The following is a 15,445-nucleotide window of genomic DNA, read 5'->3' as shown; positions in this document are numbered from 1 at the left end:
TTTCTTTAACAAAATAAAAATTGGTCTGATTTCAAGAGAATACCTACATTTCAATTGTTTCTGACACATATTTAAACAATTTTTGTTCAAGTCAGTTAAATAAACTGATTTTGTTAGGAATGACAATTAAGGACGTCATTAGAGCTCCACCTCCGATTACCGTTTACTCCGTCCATACCCAGTGTCTCCAAAAAACGCCAAGTGGCACTTTTTGTCCTAATTCGATTAAGCCAGCCTCCTCCAGACCCCGTTAATAATCCTCATGCTCCATTTAGTCCCAAACGAGTGAATTTTTTCCCCCGGCCGAAGCCTCCGCCACCCCGAGGCGGCTTTCCGCGGTTCTCGCCCGCCCCTCGCCCCGCAAAAAAATCACACGTATTTTAACCCGAGACATAGAGCATATGGTGCGAGTTGTGACCCCGCCCCGAACAAATCGTACGCGAGCGATTGGTCGCCCGACTCCCCCAATGCTATCGCACCGACGCGTCGCGTAATCCGGGCGATTACACCACGTATCACGTGGCCCCGAGCGGGGTTGCACCCCGGAGGGTGTCTCGACGGCTTTATGGCGGCAATTTGTCAGGCAGTGATGTCAAAAGGACACGGAGAAATTTCTGGTGTGGACAGGAAAAATTCAAGTAGTCCGGCAGTCCGTCAATAGGTCTATTTACGATGTGCTGTTAGAGGCTTTGTTAACAGAATGAGACGGGTTCTGGGAAATGTCATGGATGGTACAGTGGCGGTGCTAAATGGTACTGACCGGTTTTAGGACCACCGTCCTAGGAGTTAAATAATCGATCAAATCTTACATGGCTTGACAATTTGTCGGGCTTGGAAATGACAGAATTATTTATGTTTGGGGTGGATCTGCCGAAGAGGATTTGCAACCCTTTGAGGAATGCTGCAATAAGAAAATTCTACCACGTGATAGGGACTTCTCGTATACTTATATGTATGTAAATATTTACAGGAAAATATTTTAAAAGAATGTTAAATTGTAACTATTTTCAAATTCAGAACTGTTCAGATGTTATCATTAAAAATGGGGCACTGCATCCAGGCCGGATTTATTTATCACTACTGTCATTTTTGACAAGTAATGACAATTCCTTTGAAAGTACATTTTTTTATGCATATCATTTACTTTGTTATGCGTCTACTGTTTAGGTACACCCATCCAAACACTGACCGCGCACAACATTGCTTAACATTATTATTTTTTTTTATTTTAGCAAAATACAAAGGCAGACAAGTTACATTTACGAATTAATAAGTAACAACATCTCAATAGAACACTGTGTAGATTTTTTAAATCGTACAATTTATTTTTAAATATTGAAAAACTTAAATATCGCTACCAAATCTCTCTCGTGTTCGTTTATATTCCCTAAATTTTTTCTACGATATTTTATTAATTCTGACCAGAAACAAGAAGTGATCATGTCTGATTGATATTTATTGTGTTTATATTGTTTTAAAAGCGACATTTTCATTAATTTTTCATAATCCTTCTCCTCTAGGACTGTGAAAATTTACAATTTCAATCGATAATCTAACAAATCTAATCGGAAACATTTATCGAAAATTTAATTTTCTCACCAAATCTCACTCGTGGGTGTTTGTAAACTCCGGGTAATATTTTGGGCGAATATTTTTTACCGAAAACTGACACAAATCGAAGAAAAGAATTCCACAAGGCACAACTGTTCAGCAAATGTCCACATACCCTTCTCGTCTCTTTCAAAATTTCTTATTTACAATTCTCCATTATTAAAATTTTATGATTATTGCGCATAGAAAGTACCGTTACTTGGTAAGGGTAGTTCCTCGAAAGTAGATGCACAAAAGAAAGCAAGCAGGTAAAGGGTATAGTGGAGGCCTAAGGGTGGGTTTAGAAATCGAGAGTTTTCGTCAATTTGGAGACATCATCAAGGAAGATACCTTGTGAGGTTTTTAATTAGTTTTTAATTTTTCTAACAAGTGTGATAATTCGATTTTTTTTTCTACTGAAATAATTTTGGTAAGGTCTTCATCTCCCCCCCCCCTCTCAGTTTTTATCCTACCCAGAAAAAATCTTAAGCCTTCTAGATTTCGTAGAAATTTTTCACAAATCTCCCAAAATCCTACCTAGAAAAAATAATTTCTGCCAAGCACTTGATCTCTGTTTTGCGAAACGAGGATTAGATGTGGTAAAGTCGATTAAGCGTCGGCGACACTGATCAAACATTGTGTCTCAGAATCGCAGTCAAAATAGCAAAAATCGAATCAAACGATCGTTTCACACTCTCCGATTGAAACGTTAAGTTCCGCTTAATTTCGTCGTTACACAGGAATCTAAGTGGAATTTAATTTTATACGATAAATCAGAGAAATGTGTGGTGATCAAACTCCCACGTGTCCATAAACCTGGAAAGATATGAGTCGATTTGTCATGGGAGTTTATTGGGTCAAGTGCAGATCCTGATTTTTCCCATGGAGAGATTAGGATCGAGGTGAAGTGCTCGTCCAGATCAGGTGTCAGGTGGTTAGATGACTTCGTTATTATCCTGACGAGATTTAGAAAAGCGTTTTGGTGCGTCAGGTTCAGAGGCTTTTGTTACCGACTTCTCAAGAAGATACCAGAGAATTAAAAATTCGAGAGATAGAAAAAATCTTGATTGTAGTACTTATCTAGTTGATGTTAGTCTCAGAGAAAGGAAAATATAACAATCTATCTGCTAAAAACAAATAATAATAATAATGAAAGTGGGCGTACCTATAGCAAGGAATAAACGATAGCTAATACAAACAATAGTGCTTTCAAGAGAATTATCAGTACTTGACAGAAATATCCGTAATGATAAATAAATCCGGCCTTGATGCCGTATCTCCTATTTTGATTTTATTTATTTTTAATTTATCAGACGCAAAAACGTGACGTAAATACAAATAAAAAGATAATATTTTCTCCAAGTCATTTTTTGAAGTTCTAAATTTATTAGCACAGAATCAATAAAAATGTTTACTATTTTTTGTAATGATTTTTATTATACATATTTTACCTGATTTGCACCTTTTCAAGATCGGAATACAGGAGTCAGCTCTCAGATGTTTTCTCTCTATTTTGTTACCTGGTTAAACCTTCAACACTGACTAAAATGTACATTTAAATTAACAGAAGTTTTATTTCCAGATCCTTGAATATTTATTTTGCAAGAAATGAGCATAACTTTTCATTGTTAATCCAACATTGTATGTATGTTTAAATAATTTAAAAAATCAGAGTGCAATTTAGTGAAATTGAAATAATCACTTGAAAATAATAATTACAGGATTAAATGCTATTTGGTTGTTTTATGACTCTGTATTTATTTTTGTCCTATTTATTGTACCTAGTGTAAAATAGATTGAATCTTCTAATTTTCAATTAATTCCCACATATGTGTGTATGTACATCAAACGTGCGTGTTCAGCTAATCAGAGCACTTGCTTTCATCCAATCAAAAATGTTTATCGCGATAAAAACGTCCTACTACTCTGTCATCTATCAAAAATGATTAAAATTGCATGCTACTCCTGTCAGATTCTCAAATTGTTTTTAATAATTGTGTTTTTAATAACTGTAGGTTTGTATTGTGGAATTAACCTTGTCAAAAATAACACGACCTAATTTTTTATATCTGAGAAATTTCCCAATTTCCACTTAAACATTTTTGCTTTAGACCATTTTACTTGTTGATATTTGGGCATTTTTATTTAAAGGTTAAACCCTCGAGCTAAAGCTCTCAGGCCTAACCAGAATAAAAATGCCCAAATTGTCAAAGTAAAATGTTTTCGTAAAATTGAAAAATTTATCCGATAAAAAAATTAGGTATTGTTATTTTACCTTCGATTAATTCCCACATACATCAAACGTGCGTGTTCAGAGCGCTTGCTTTCATCCAATCAAAAATGTTTATCGCCGATAAATCATCCTCCTAGTCTGTCTTCTGTCAAAAGCGGATAAAATTTCATGTTACTCCTGTCAGATTCTCAAATTGTGTTTTTAATAACTAAGTATTATAAATAAATAATTAACGTTAAAGTTTGTATTTTGGAATTAATCTTGCCAAAAATAACGCGACTAATTTTTTAAATCTGATAAATCTCCTAATTTTCACTCAAACATTTTTGCTTTAGACAATTTTATTGGTTGAATTTGGGAATTCAGAGGTTAAACCCTCGAGCTAAAGCTCTCGGGTCTAACCAGAATAAAAATACCCCTAAAGAAATGCCTCGAGTACTAATTATGGAATTTTATTTCTTTGATTTAAATCTTTTTATTGAAAAAATAAAAATCATGTCTGCTAGATGCAGATTGGCCTGCAGCTCGTTCCACAGACTCCTTGAATGTGCTGCTCCGGTTTTACGAGTCGTATCATCGATTATTAATCATATCACGAGAGAATATACTGATGGAATAAATGAGGAACATTTAAATCAACAACCACCACTCTGGCTTTGCTTTGCAAATTGTATTTTTTAAGAACGCCTTGCTGATTGCTTCCTTGTAGTTACCAGCGACGCCTCACCAAGGATTACTACACTTTTTTTCAGCCTATAAGTGCGCAATAATTTCACGAAACATTTTCAACTGTCAAATTTGTATTTGCCATGAGAAACATTATCGCCGTGACATCCTCATGTTACCCTATTTTGACCAATTAAAATCGTTGGAAAGGGATCCCGTAACACATGGCTCAAAGTTTATCCAAGCGTGACGCTTTAATTGTTTTTGGGAAAAAATTGAAAATTGTTGTTTTCGAGAATTTAATAAAAATATTTAAACGAATTCAAGGAATTAAAATGCATTCACGTGGTTTTGGCATACCTAATGGGAGGCCATGGAAATTTTTAATTTAATTTGGTAGTAAAGCTGTCTGTTGAATTAGGTTATGTTTTTCTAAGTTTGAGGTTATTAATAGCGTCAATGTCCATTGTTGTCAGTTTTACTGGTTTGTAATAGAAGAATACTGGGACATCGCGGGAAATTCAGCAACAGTGTGTCCAACGTTAAAAAAATAAATCATGGCCTCCCATTATGTCAAAACAACGTGAACAGTGTATACAAAGTGATTCTCAACTTATTTTCTTTTTAACTGTGTGTTGCATTTCTTTGACATAAAAACAAACAGTATTCTTATTATCTTATCTTACTTTTATCTTTTTTAAACATCTATTTATTACAAAGCGGAAGTAGAAGAGAGATAGAGATATTTCAGTATTCCATTTTGATGGAATTATCTTTTAGCACAATTTTTAATGTGGTTTTAGTTTGATTTTGAAAAACTTTTCCTTTTTTTAAAATAAGTATAAACTCTCATGTTCTTACGTAATAATATGCACTATTCCATATAAATTGCACTATTGTCACTATATTTTCTTTGTTTCTCTTGTTTTTAATTGAACATAAATTCAAAATCTCCCAAGATTTCAAAATGTTACTCCAACAATTTTTTCTCAAAAATTAAATTAAACCTAAATTGAATTAACCCATAAAAAGTTGCATTTATTTTTGGCGTAATTTCAAGCCAACGTATGCTCATTTTTTCTGATTATAATTATTTTTTTCTTAATTATCTGCACCTCTAGGATTTATCTCTGATTATTTCCTTCATGTGTTTAGCAACCAATTGCGTGACAAATATTGACCAATCAAAACGAGAAAACAAAAAATAACCCGATAAAATTTCTCTAAAGTGCACATGTGCAATAATCTGATAAAAAATGTCGGTACCTGATTAGAAAAATATATATATTTTGAATAAAAAGGATTGGAAATATGTAATACGTTTGGTTTCATTCTATTCAGCTAATAATCAGCCGTATACCCCTCGTGCAAAATTTTAATATCGGCAATTTTTTTGCTAACGAAACGAAAACATCCATAAATGAGGTGAGAAGACCAATTATTAGCAAATAAGAGCACGAGACGAAGTCGGGGGCTTTTATTTGAAAATAATTGGTCTTCTGACCGATAAAAAATTCTGCACTTGGGATATAATATGTAATAATTTTTCTTTTATTTTTTCTATCTCTTTAACACTAAAATATAAACATTTATTTAAATAAGAAACTTATTCCGATTATGTCTTAGTCAGAAACTTTTACAAATGAAGCGTTTGAAGAAACAGTAGTAAAAATGTTGCCACCAACATCTCAAAAAAGAACAATGATTTTTTTTTATCCCACGAAAATAATGATAATATTTTTTTCTTAAAAATGAAGTGTGGCTTTTTCCAAGAAGAAACATTTTGTCGGGAACATGTGGCGACAGGTGAAGAAAACGTTTACCAACAAAGGGATTGCATCAGGCGCTTGCGGTACTCCGGAAGTGCCTCGCCCCGTGGCGTAAAATGCCCCCTCCGGTTCATGATCGTCTCCATTTTGTGTAAAATTCCTACATGAGCTTCGGACCGTCACGATTTTGCCTACGCTTCTCGTGATCACCGCAAGCGTCCACAATAGAGACATTTCTCACCGCAAAAGCAAACAAATCAATACAAAAGCCCTAAAAAACACGAGTCGCTGTTTGTTTGCTAAAACGTCAAAGAATCCTGAGATCTGCGGTTTAAGACAGTCCATTCCGTCAAGGTTGTGCAGCGAGAACGCGATTTTTTCCACTGTTTGCGACAGTCCCTGTCGTGATGTCTTTACGACCCCCAGGACCCCAATAAATCGTCCCGTTTATGACGTCCCTCGTAAACCACTAAAATCATAAAAAGCGAAACCCGCGCCGCAGAAAAATCTCGACGACCGTTAGCGGAAAACTCCGAGCGGGGATTTTTTCCGGCTAACTGTCCGACCGGACAAAAATCGAAACCTTGAATAATCCGAGTTATTCGGATTTTTAGCGTCGTCGCTTTTTACCGGAGCGATTGTCGTGGGAATTTCGCGTTTTTCTCTCCGGTGAGAACTCAATTTTTGATGAAAAATCTCCGACCTCGCTCGAACCCGACCGTTAGCGCATTCCGACGCCCCGGGGGTCATTACGGTTCTGCACCCATTCATCCACGCCCGGAGTAATCCGGCGACGAGTCACGGCCGCAATAAATAACGCCCGGGATACGGTAGGGCTTGACGACAGGGCCGGGTTTATTGCGCCAATATAAAGTAATAAAGGGCCATTATCCGCACAGGGACCGTTTTTTCTGAGTGACGAGGGTGTTCCGAGTAATTTTTTTGTTGGGGTGTCCAATTCGCCAGATTATTGTTGCGATGATGGTTTATGGGCGGCTAATGGGCCCACGGGGAGGACGGGGGGAACAATTAGGTGCACTACAATGGATGATGAACTGACAAATTCTGAACTGCTCTCGTTCACTCGAATTGGAAATGGTCGTAATAAATTATTTGCTGTGGCCCATCAGAAGCGAAACATTGAGAGTGAAACCTGAAACCGCAACACCGAAGAAAAATGAGAAGAAATTTTAATGATCGCAGGAAAAGTTTGGTGCGGTGGTACCGCAAGCGTCTAGTTGGGGACCTTTGTTAATTTCAGAACGAAACGAAAATTCAATCGAAATTATTTGGCGCTCTGGACTAGGCCGTAGAATGCACCACGTTTCATAAAAATAAAGAAATATTTTATTGGAACATTTTTGAAACATCTTTAAATAGACTTTTTCTGATTCAGTTACGAAAAGCAACCATTGTGATGTCATTTTAATTGTAAAACGTGCTTCATTTAATAACCAATGAAAAAAAGTGACATTATATTATCACTAGTGTTAAAAAGTGATATTAGTGATATTAGTAGTGTTACCCCCGCAAATTATTGAAATAGCAGATTTAAACAGGATTTTAATCAGAATGTGTGCTTTTCGTTACTTAATTAGAAAACATCTTGTATGAAACACGTAGCAAAATGGCTATTTTTTGCACACGACATGTTGGTCATGTCTAGTGCAAAAAAGACGCTCATTTTGCAACTCGTTGCATAAATAGCTATTATTGAACAGTCTCGTTTTTTGAATTCAAAATGGATATGATGATGCATTCAGATTGATCAAGCTGTGACATTAGTACAATAAATTATATTTACATATTAGTAATTTTTAGCACAAGTAGGAAGCGACTAGATAATTTGGTAATCTTAGAGGTTCCCCTTTTTGCGCATTTTATTTTTTTTTTCTTTGAAAAAATTGATTGTTGGGGATTCTTCTCTCTCTGATTCAAACTTACACAACTTGAGTTGTTTTTATTTGTTTTGTCCTTCAGGCAAAGACAATTTTCTTTCATTCTACGTTTCCAGAGACCACTCCACAAATGTCAATCATTTTTTCTGTAATTTTCGCTGAAACCAATTAAATATTGATTATCCAAGAATAATAAATAAATGTTTATTAATCTGTTGTGAAACATTGCATTATGATGTCAAAAAATTAATTAAAACACTCGAGTCAACATTTATTTTTCTTCTAATCAACATTTACGCTTCATACAACGATTAGATGATTAGATGAAGCGGATTTCTTTTCCCACAAACGAATGAATTTTTCAGAGTTGAGTCATCCTCGAATTTCAATTTTCAATTAGATATTGTGCACTGCTTTGATAAAATAAAATTGATTTAGATTAAAAAGTGATTTATCGAATTTTTCATTATCTGCAGTGATAACATTTTTTTTGTTTAGACACGAGCAAAAGTGGAACAGTTTAACAATTTTTGATTACCTAATGTAAATCAACATCAAAGCAAAATTTGTATCACAATTGGAGAAAATATTTGGTTTTATAGCTGCTATTAAAAAATTATTATTTATTATATAAGACTATAAAATTGTATTTTATCTTCGAGAGCGTTTTTTAGCGTCGAGACGCTAATTACGCTCCAGAAGATAATTACATTTTATCGTCGTGGATAATATTCTATTCTTTTCTATAGCATTTGTATTTTATTATTAAAACATTTTTTTTTAAATCGTGTAGTAATAAAAAATAATAAATTACTTTATCTACCTTTGCTATTAAAGTAGCACTTTATCTACCCTTGCGGTTAAAATGCTACTTAACCTTTTGATTGAAATAGATAAAAGCACACTTTAACATCTGCTAGGTATAGAAAAAAATATATTTTTTTACTAGGTAATTCATTTTGTCTCCAATTGTTTGAGTAATAAAATTTTTTGAAATTTTGAAATAAGTAAAATATTCACTTTAGAATTTAGTTATAAATTACAGGAACAATCAGGTTATAAAAAATGCAAAAAATACAAATAATCAAAACTATTTGTGCTATTTTAATAATGAGAAAAAAAATTAAAAAATATGAAAGAATAGAAAAAAAAGAATAGAATGTTTATAGAAATTTTTGGTTATAAAGTGACAATTTTCAAGAAATGTTCTGCGATAAAAACACAAAATCAAGGCAAGGAAATTTAATTTTTAAAAATGCTCAAATTCAGAAAATCACCACTGCTTGCGCTTTTTCAAACAACAATGAAAAAACATCAAAAACAACGTTGGCCACACTGTTTGATTCAGCAACATGGTGGACGGACCACCATGTTGCTGAATTTTCCGCGACGTCTGAGTATTCTTCTATTGCAAACTAGTAAAACTGACAACAATGCACTAGACATTGACGCTATTTATAACCTCAAACTTAGAAAAATATAACCTAATTCAACAGACAGCTTTACTATCAAATTAAATGCAAAATTTCCATGGCCTCCCATTATGACATAACAACGTGAATGCCATTTTGGGCAAAATTTTCACAAAACTTGTATTCGGGTAGGCCAAGGTGGATAAAACTAATAGATCGAAAATTCAACAAGACATAAAACTTAGAAGACTTTCAAAAATACATCAAAAACCCAAAAAAAAAAATTAAGTACAACTTAATATAAGTAGATCAAAGAAACAATTCAAAGTGTTTTGAACATTTTTTTCTCAAGGGTTTCCAAATATGTTTAGATAGTTTTAGTAATTTCAATTTAAAATTCCTTCGGTAATAATTCAGTATAAAGTTAAATCTTTATTTACAATGTTTTTCTTTTGGTTTTTCTCTTTTGTCAATTGTATTTCACTATTTCTCAAAACTATTTCTTATCTCTGTTAAATGTCAAAGTAACGTAAACATGAAATAGTTTTGAGAAATACTGAAATACAATTGACAAAGGAGGAAAACCAAAAGAGAAACAGTGTATTTTTAATCATTGAACAATGTATTTTTCATTTTCTGCACTTTTTGTTTAAATATAGGTAAAAGTTCAACAGTTTCAACATTTTTCATTTATATAAATCAGCATTTCTATTAGAGATTTTTTTTTTTTGAAATATTTCAATTGACTCTGTGAAAGAAACCTATGGTTTGTTTAGATAATAAACATTTTTGGAACTCTGAAATATGTATGTAAGTAAAATTTTTGGAAAATATTTTATGATTTTTATACAATTTACGATCAATGCAAAGATTGCAAATGATCAAAACTAGTTCTGTTTGTTAAACAACAATGAGGAAAACATTACAAATTTTTAGTCACTTAAAAAAAAATTACGATCTTGATACAAGTTACAAGAATAATCGTCCGTATTATTTGTAGTTTGGAGCCATCTATGATCTATGTATGTTACCATAGAAAAAAATGGTAAATGCTATATTATGTTAACAAAACATAGTATACTTTTTTTTTCTTTAAACGTCCGTAAAATATGACATTGCACTGCTGCATTGATAATGCTAAAGTGTCACTTCATTGTCATGGCATCTAACGAGCTGACCAGCGTCCGTGAAGTTAGTATCTCCACTGAGGAGCGTCCGTGAAGTTATTATCTCAGCTGAGGGAGTCCGTGAAGTTATTATCTCCGCTGATGAGCGGCTGTAAAGTAAACTAGCTAAATCATTTGAAATTCCTACCTGGTTTCTTAACATGTCTTAAATAATTTGTTATGAAGGTTTGAAGAAAAAATAGTATGTATATGTTATTCGGAGCAAAAATGGTTTTATCTACCAGCCGCAGCACATAAAACTTCATTTTTGCTCCTCATAACATAATATACTATTTTAATGGATCAATAGTCAGAAAATCGAAACTGTTTGTGGTCTTTCAAACAACAATGAAGAAATTTTAAGAATGATGAAAAAATAGCACATTTTAGAAATTTTTCATTAGATGAGACATTTTTCAAAAATCATTAAACGTTATGGAGGAATTTTAGAAAAATGTTGAATCTTGAAACAAAAATACTGTAATAAAACACAGTTCTTTTAAATTTGAACTAAAACATTTTTAAAAATATTGAAAATTCAGAGATTTAGAAATTAAAATCATGCACTTCAATCAAAAAATTAAAAACAAGTTTAAAATATATATATTTTTTTTAAGTACATATATCTATTTATACAGGCTGTTTCCTAAAAAACGCCACAAGTCGTAGGTCCGTTATTTATTCGTCCGATTTTAATAAACAAAATTAATTAAAAAAACACTACAAAACGGCTTAATTTTTAATTTTTTTCAACATTAATTGTTAGGTATGTCAAATAAGTCTCACTTTGTTTTTTTTTTTTATGGAAACATAATATATTTATTTATTTTTATTCTGGATTTCAATGATGTCTAACACGTTGACTTTTGTGCAATAAAAATTCAAAAAAACAAATAAAAACTTTAATACGTTACGACGTTTTATTAATAAATTTGAAAAAAAAATCAAGTGCGCCGTGGAAAATGTCAGAGCCTCGGTTAGAGCTTTTTCACTAATAAGTAACAGTTTTCAATGAAATTCTATCCTGGTGGGCCAAGTTATTAGACAAAACTATTACATCAGATATGAAATTCAACAATACTAAAAATTTAGAATTTTAGACATAAAAAATTAAAAAAAAAAAACATACAGGGTGATAGATCAAAGAGAGAAGTACATATTTAAAAACGGCATTTTTGGTGACTCGAAAATTGTAAAAAGTCTTACTGATTTCGGTTTAAAGTTCCTTCAATATTTTACTGAAATCTTTGTTTATTTTTGACAATTGACAATGTACGAACTTTTCGAAACAAAATGAGGAAACTTGGTTAATAACAGTGACAATCGGTAAAATTGTCAATTTACAATGTGGATACGTTCTGTGTTTAAAATTTGTTCCCATTTTAATTTTAGTAATCTAAATCTAGAATGACTACCGTGTCCTTCAAAATCTTGAATATTTTAGACCAAGTTTTGAAACAGAAATGTCTTTCTCCAAGTTCCGTCGGTACAGCTCTCAACTTTCTTTTTAAAATTGTACAATATTTTCTCTGTAAAATATATTGCTTTTAGGTTCTAATCAAGAAATTCCATTTACCTACATTTAATTGTTTCCAAGATGACAGGAGGCGCCATTTTTATAACAACAAGTAACTTGACATTACTTTTATCAATACATTCTCCGACACTACATTTAACACAGAATGTAAGATTCCAACATTTTTTTTGTAATTTTTTTGGTAGATTTGCAAGTTAAACCCTCATCAAATTAAACCGCGGTTTACGACTTGGCAAACCAGATTAACTCCAACTGTTCCGTAAACGCCGGCTTTCAAAGCTCACCCTCTCAATCTCAAATCGAATCGATCCCGATTTCCGTCGACTTAATAATAACTAGTTTGGGTTTAGCTAACCGCCTCGCCGCTCCCAAAAAACAATTTAACCGTCCCACCAATTAGAGACGTCAGAGTGTAACGAGGCCCGCCGTATATGGTAATTAATCCATCACAGTCTAATTAAATTTCGGGTTACGCAAATTCGCGGTGCGATTTTTTGCCTTCGTCAATTAGGCCCTGATGGAATATTGTTTCTCGGAAAAGCGATACTTGCACCATCATTATCGGCGGGAAAACGGACCGGGGGCCCGTCGGTCACGGCTTCCGTCTAAATTTAAATAAAAGGGGACTTGTGGGGTCCTTAATTATCTTAATTACGGACAAATGTCGTGCGGACTAATTGTCGACGACGATCTGGAAAATTAAGTGAGGATTTTGGCACGGGAGCGGAACTGGTAAAGGTGGGGCACACATGCTGAGGCCATTAACATTAATTCTTTCGCGGCTAATGATGATTCCTCGCCGGATTTAAAATTAAACGGATTTTTTAGCGGGATATTTACGCTGCAGAGGATCGCTTCTTGGTTAATAATGCAGAGAAAAAAAAAACAAACACCACAGAAAAATTATTACCATTATTATTACATATTATTTATTTATTATTACGGATATTTTTATCAAACAATGATAATTCCTTTGAAAGCACCATTTCAAAAATATAAAAATAATGTCACTATACTTATTCTTTTTCTTCTTATTATTATTATTAGGTATTATTTCAGTCTTCTTATATTTCGCTTTTTTTTTCAAATATTCTGAATATGTTTCTCTTTATTTATATATGCGTCCCTTTATTATACTTTTTATTCAAATTTTTCTGGTGCCTTGTCAGAAATTTCAAATAAAATTTTTTAAAAATTATTGCTTGTCAGAAGTGTTTCCAAAAAAAATCTTACACCAATAAAAGCTTCAGTAATCTGTTTTGTTCGGTAAAAATGCTGCATTTGATTAATTTTTGTACATAAAAAATTGAACCGGTACAATATTACATTTGGGCCAATAAAAAAATTTAAATGACCAGTACAAGACGTGGACAGTGTTTTACTATATTTTGTACAAGACAAAATTAAAATGAAAATGGCAAATACAAAAAAAATTAAACCAAAAACAGCTTATTTATCACGGATTGAAGTGGCTTTTCCTCCCTCGTGTAATTGTTGTCCTCGCTGCGCTCGTGCGATAAACACGGGAAGAAATGATGCACTTCAAACCCTTGTCATATAAAATATTGTTGTTTGTTTTAAGAAAAACACTTCATAGAAAGCAATAAATTGAAGATTTGGTAAAGTGCCGCTTACCTTTGCGGGCCAGCAGGTAGCTTCTCATTTTTCTGAGAACCTCACCTAGCTACTTTATTACAAGGTTTTTACTGCAGCTGTATTTATAATCTCGATGGTAAACAAGAGAAAATTTTCTGCCTTCTTAGGATTAACTAATTGTAAGATGCTTTTGGTTTTACTTTGAAACTGCCGAATCCTAAATCCTGTCCAGGTCCTTGATACTTCTAGACCTCTTCTCGAAATGTAGCTGTAAATTATTTTTGGTTCAGGTAGACTAACTTAGGAGCGAATATCCAAAAAGATATTTTTGTTTGTATCGGGTGTTCATTTAAATTTCTCAGAGTAGGCGTGTGACGCGTGATGCGTGACGGTTGAAAACTAATTCACTGCCCGGGAATAATAATGTATTAATTTTTATCTAATAACGTAAAATAGAGTCATTACTATCCGTCCAGTAAGATCTAATAAAAAATAAGATTGGCAGAGCTTTTTGCTTTATGTGGTTGACAGCTTTAATAAGTATTAAAAAAATTCCCAGCTTCAATTAAAAGTTCTAGTGTGTTAAAGTTAGAACATTTTAACCAAAAAAATGTTTTTGAAAAAAAAATTTGTTTGTTCCAATTATATTAGACAGAGTATTCATTCAATTGCAATAACAACAAAAAAAAATCAAAATTTGAAAAAATAAGAAAAAACAAAAAAGCATCAGGAGAACATTTGTATTATTTTTTTCACGTTCCTCTCACTCTACTTTATACGATTACAAGTACAAGTACAAGTCGTTTTGATACACCCTGTATAAATTTAAAAGTAATTTTTAGTAATGTCCTGATGAAACGAAATTGGACGTTGAAAAATTGGAAACAATAAAATATTTCATCACCGACAGAAAGAAATTATCTAATTGGGAAAAGTAATTTCAACTAATTGTAATTATGTGATTAATGAGTGTACCTACTGAATTAATCTTCATTAAAACAGTACTTACGGATCATTATACTTATAATTGCAATACAAAACTAATTAATTAATTTAAACCATTAAACTTATTTTAATGAAATTTTCTAAATCCAATTGCATAATTACCTTCGCATAAAATAATTAAGAATTAAGAAAAAAATTAATTAAATGACTAGTACTGAAAAGAAAAATTGGTTCAATAAGTTCAAAATTAGTATCGAAAATATGTACATATTTCTAAATTGAGAAAATTAGTCAAAAATTAGTAGAAAATTAGAAGAGGTAGGTAAATTAAGAATCATAAGTTTTTGATACTGTTAATTTAAGAATAATTTATTTGCTTCTGATGGGCGATTGCTTCAGGAAAATATAAAAACGGAATTAAAACCTTGAATAAGTAGTATTTGGTTAAATGAATTTTAAAAAATTAAGAAAAATTCAATATTTTATTTATGAATTACTAAACAGTTGACTAAAAAAATTGAAATAAGTTTTCCGAGTCTGATTCTGATTCTGAAATAACGATATTAATGATAATAATAATAATATTTTTTTTTTAAGGAATAGTACCCCAATCTCTTTTTAAAAATTTTAAAA

The sequence above is a fragment of the Tenebrio molitor genome, chromosome 4 (genome assembly GCF_963966145.1).
Source record: "Tenebrio molitor chromosome 4, icTenMoli1.1, whole genome shotgun sequence".
Taxonomy (NCBI): Eukaryota; Metazoa; Arthropoda; class Insecta; order Coleoptera; family Tenebrionidae; genus Tenebrio; species Tenebrio molitor.
Note: the sequence above shows the minus strand (reverse complement) of the source record.